A 6,000-nucleotide genomic window follows, 5' to 3' on the forward strand; every position below is an offset into this window, starting at 1 on the left:
ATGGAGCTGGTGGGATCAAGCTCCTTGACTTCAGACTATACTATAAAGCTACAGCAATCAAGAGAGTATGACACTGGCACAATAACAGAAATATAGATCAATGGAACAGGATGGAAAGCCTAGAAATAAACCCACACACACTTGGTCACCTTACCTTTGATAAAGGAGGCAAGAATATACACTGGAGAAAAGATAACATCTTTAATAAGTGGTTCTGGGAAAACTCAACAGCTACATATAAAAGAATGAAATTAGAACACTCCCTATCACCATACACAAATATAAACTCAAAATGCATTAAGGACCTCAATGTAAGGCCAGACAGTATAAAACTGGTAGAGCAAGGCATAAGCAGAACAGTCTATGACATAAATTATAGCAAGGTCCTTTTGGACCCACCTCCTAGAGAAATGGAAATAAAAACAAAAATTAACAAATGGGACCTAATGAAATTTAAAAGCTTTTGCACAGCAAAATAAACCATAAACAAAACAAGAAGACAATTCTCATAATGGGAGAAATTATTTACAAAGGAAGCAACTGACAAAGGATTAATCTCCAAAATATACAACCAGCTCATGCAGCTCAATATCTAAAAAACAACAAAACCCCATCCAAAAATGGGCAGAAGACCTAAATAGACATTTCTCCAAAGGAGACATACAGATTGCCAAGAAACACATGAAAGCATTCTTAACATCACTAATCATTAGAGAAATGCCAATCAAAACTATAATGAGGTACCACCTCACACCGGTCAGAATGGCCATCATCAAAATATCTACAAGCAATAAATGCTGGAGAGGGTGTGGAGAAAAGGGAACTGTCTTGCACTGTCTTGTTGGTGGGAATGTAAATTGATACAGCCACTATGGAGAACACTATGGAGGTTCCTTAAGAAACTAAAAGTAGAACTACGAGCAATCCCACTACTGGGCATATACCCTGAGAAAACCATAATTCAAAAAGAGTCATGTACCACAATGCTCATTGTAGCACTATTTACCATAGTCAGTACATAGAAGCCACCTAAGTGTCCATCAACAGATGAATGGATAAATAAGATGTGGCACATATATACAACAGAATATTACTTAGCCATAAAAAGAAATGAAATTGAGTTATTTGTAGTGACATGGTTGGACCTTTAGTCTGTCATACAGAGTGAAATAAATCAGAAGGAGAAAAACAAATACTGTATGCTAACACATATATATGGAATCTAAAAAAAAAAAAAGGTTCTGATGAACCTCAGGGCAGGACAGGAATAAAGATGCAGAAATAGAGAATGGGCTTGAGTACACGGGGAGGGGGAAGGGTAAGATGGGACTAAGTGAGAGAGTTGCATGTACATATATACACTACCAAATGTAAAATAGATATCTAGTGAGAGCAACCACATAGCACAGGGAGATCATCTCCATGCTTTGTTTCCACATAGAGGGGTGGGATGGTGAGGGAGATGCAAGAGGGAGGGGATATGGGGATATATGTATACGTATAGCTGTTTAACTTTGTTATAGAGCAGAAACTAACACAACATTGTAGAGCAATTATACTCCAATAAAGATGTTCAAAAAAACACATCATAAAGAATTCTTACTGATAAAAAAAATAGATATTGGAACATGAGCAGCTAACGACTGTTAACTCCTTCTCTACTTCAGTGGTGATACTCAGTCCTGTTAGATGTACAAAGATGCCAGGGTGCCATTTGCTGGTGTTAGTTGGAAATGTGAAAAATCAAGGGTTAGGTGGCCATGAAATAAGTGCCAGACAAGGCTGAACAGCTGTACCATAGAGCTGGTCTCTAGAATTTTTTGTAGCATAGTGCTCTTGCTATAGTGATTTTGCCATTTATTTTGTACTGTACAACTATTTATTAACTCAATTATAACTTTTTTTGTAATAAGCACATTCACTAATCAACAAACGTTAAAAGCCATGTTAAATGAAAAATAATACAATTCTATTTTTCAAAAAGTTAATGATAAATTTGTAACTTGCATAAAATGTGCTATTCATTTAGATCAAATGACTCATTCTAAATTAATTTAGCTCATATTTGGTTCTAACCTTTCTCATGCATAAACAAAAAATGAAATGATAACTTAAAAAGATGATTTTATTAACAGAAGTATTTCACAGTTACACAAAGGCAATTTTAGAACAATGAAATCAAATACTTCAAATAGAAAATGTTATGTTTAATAATGGTTTGATTTTTTGATCCAATCCATAGAATCAGTGTAAAAACTTTGGAATTTTATTCTACCAAGGTGAAATATTTGAGATTATTGAGAAAACTATTTTAAATTCAGTTTAAAAATTAAATCTGGAGATTAAAATATTTTTATATTCATCATATGAATGCAAATATTAGTAGAGCAAAAGCATCATTGTAAAATATTTTCTTATTAAGTTAGAAACCTCTGGAGAAATTTGGGATTATTTTGAAATACACATATTTCATAACTATATCTTAAGATGCCTTTATAGTCCACCCATCTATGTAGAAAACATAGATGTCAATATTTATATGGAGAAAGAGTAACTGATAGAAGTATACGGTTTTGGGTATTGGCGGTGTTGAATCTAAAAAGAAAAATTTCCCCTTTGCATGTATTTACCTACTTTCTTTCCTTGCTGCCCCTCATCAATTAGAGTTTGGAAATATTTAAGCCTTTGGATAACTATTTTGTAAATTAACCTGTTTTCAAATGTAATTAATTACCTTTTGTAAATGAGTTCTTAACATTTGAGTTGAATTTTTTATCAAAATCAGTTGGAACTCTGATGCAGGACAAATGAAACATGAAACAAATGTAGCTTTCAAGCTTTTAATTAATCACAATGACTGAAAACAAAGCTTGAAAACACAAAGACACTGGAATTTTATTATAACAAAAGAGAGGGAACAACTGAATTAAATGATGAGAGCTCAAACTGTGTAAAAGTTTTAATTTTGAAATTTTATTATTGAACTTTGGAACACCTTGATTTGTGATTTTTTGATGGTGCATCTATTTTTATTGGATAAATTCATATTCTGTACTAGAATGGAGTAAAATAAAGGATATGATTTTGCAGCATCTAAATTTGGTGAAATATTCAAAAGGTTTATTAAAAGAGACAACTTCTTGATGAATTTATTCTTGTAAAACAAATTTGTTGAAGACAGATCCTCTCAATAGAAGCAAAAATTATATATTTAATCTAAAACAAATACACATTTCAATACATACAAGAAAATTGGGAATATACACCTTTTAGCATAATTTTCTCTGAGTTTCCCTGTCATGACCTATAGACAGTATTTTATTGATTAAAACTATCATGGTCTGGAGAGAAGAATCAACTGAAAGTATTAAAAATTTCAAATTTATCAATGATAAATTGCAACTTTTAAAAACATTTCAGGGAAAAGACAATATTTTAAAATATATTTTTCTCCAAAATGGCATATTATAGATAGATGTACCTAAGACTGTGATTAAAATGTATGAATTATCAATAATACATGTTCTGTATATGTTATTTTCCAATGTTCAGGTAAATTATATATTTTTTAAATGTTACTTTAATGTACACAGATACATGTTATTTTATTTTTGAAATAATTTCACTTTTGAGAATAGTTTTTGAATAAAACAATTTTATAGGTCCACCCACATAGTAAAACCAAATTGTCATCATTTTAATTATTTTGTTGCTCCCTTTCACATTCTGAAGTGCTACAGTTTGGATTGTATGTTATAAATCTGATGGTCACTCTATCCTTTGACCTTTTTAACACCTCTGGTGATTATTAAACATACTAAATTTTTAAAAGTGCTTTAGTAATGAGATCCCACTTCTATGTTCAACAAACCTATAAGCCAAGAAGAAAAAACAGAAGCTCAGTGGAGATAGCATCAGGGAAATGATCTAGCCATTTGGCAGCTGGTATAAAGAAGAAAGCAATATAATTCATTGTAGTATAGGTAGTACATGTCTAACAAGAAATAACTTCATTTTCTTCTTATAAAATCAATTCATTTTCATCATAGAAAAATTAGAAAATACAAAAAAGTAAGAAGAAAATAAACACCCACACTACCTCCATCTGAGGAGCACTATTGTTGAAACCTTGATCAATTTTATTTTCAAGACTTTTACCTTGGAAATTCCCCTAAATTACAGTACTCATTGAATTTTAATTTCAAAGATGATTGCCTACTTCTAGTTTGAGTGCAATAGGTCTAGGGTAGCCATACAAAGAGGAAAGTGTGTGTTTGTAGATGATGCAAAAATTCGGCCTCTGTACACTGGTACTAAACAGAATCTCAGAGACAGAGTTTTGGGTGAAGTAGAAAAGAATAGGTTTATTGCTTTGCCAGGTAAAGGGGGCCACAGCAGGCCAATATCCTCAAAACTGTGTGTCCAATAGGCATGGGAGGATTAGGAGTTTTATAGTCAAGGGGCAGGGTTACTGATAAGGGTCGGGGTGCATGCGTGGCCTGCATTTCCCTCAATATAGATATCTTATGGCATCAGGTGGTCTCATGATCTGTGGTTCTTGAGGTTACTGAACTGTGACCTTTCTGGAACATCTTCCATTTGTTGGGGGTTTTTGCTCTGCAGAAGCGCTCAAAGATATTGTTATGTATATCCCTTGAGGAGAAACCAGGACCCTGTGCCATGGCTGTACTATTGTTTCTTGACTGCTCCTCCCTTGTGTCTGCATCCCCACCCTTCCCTGATTAACAGTTTGAAACTGTCCTTTGGAACTCAGGGAAGGGGACACAAAAAGTTTTTGTGCCCAGGAGCCCCACTGGGTCCTGCTCAGTTTCATAGATGCAATGGCTGTTATCTTGCTGGCTGAATATTATAATTGTCAATGGCTTGCACTGTGGAGTTTGACTGTCTGGGTTCAAATTCTGGCTCTATCACTTCCCTGATGCGTGACCTTATAAAGTTACTTAAGCCCTCTGTGTTTCAGTTTGCTTAGCTGTGAGAGGAAGTGAATAATAGTATCTACTTCATGTTGTTGTTCCAAACATTAAATATTATAATACACAGAAAGCACATGGCATACTGTGAGCACTTAGTAAATGTTAGCTATTATTATTTTGAGCTATGTGATTACATAAATATCATCTATCTTAACTCTGTGGAGAATAAGACTCAATCTTCTTTGAAGATTAACTTATATATGTCTTTCTCAGGAGGCCTATTAACTCTTAGTGCCAACAGTAGAGATTTTACAAATATTACATTTTTTCACATAAGTAATTTTTCTGTTTATTTTTATTTCTTTCTTTAACTGAAATTTCTGAACAACTTCCCAGGACCAGATTTCATCTTGGCACTTAATGTCACAGCCTCCACTTGCAGGCCATCATCACCCTTACTTATCACCCCACACCAGTTAATTTTCTGTTAATCGTGTACTGCACAAGCATAAGCACACACACACACACACACACACACACACACACACACACACACTCACAGCCAACATACAGAAAAAAGGACCTTTTTTTTCTTATTTAGCATTCATTAAAGCAGCAATCACAGGCTAAAAAGAAGTGGAATATTTACTTAGCCTCATGTTGGTGGAAGTCTTCAGAACTGGATTGTTTTTACACTGAAAAAAAACCTCATGTAATCAGTTAATTGGAAAATTAGCCCACCTTCATCAATTTACATGTCTTTGGTATTTTATTTTTAAAATTCTATTTAGGCGTACTATGATACAATTAGGTCTGAAGCCAGAATTTTCTTTAAATCATATGAGAGTGTAAATATATGTGTGTGTGCGTGTGTGTGTGTGTGTGTGTGTGTGTGTGTAACTATTAAACAAAAGACTACCAGTCTCAGAGGTCCTAAACCCTCTTGCTCTAATAAAAATTAAAATCAGTCATTTAATTTTTTTGACAGTATTTGTGATAGTTTTTGAATATTTCATAATAGATTTCTGACTTCCTTTCAAACACATCATTTCTGATGTTAGTTTGT

Source organism: Phocoena phocoena, chromosome X, assembly GCF_963924675.1.
Source record: "Phocoena phocoena chromosome X, mPhoPho1.1, whole genome shotgun sequence".
Lineage (NCBI taxonomy): Eukaryota > Metazoa > Chordata > Mammalia > Artiodactyla > Phocoenidae > Phocoena > Phocoena phocoena.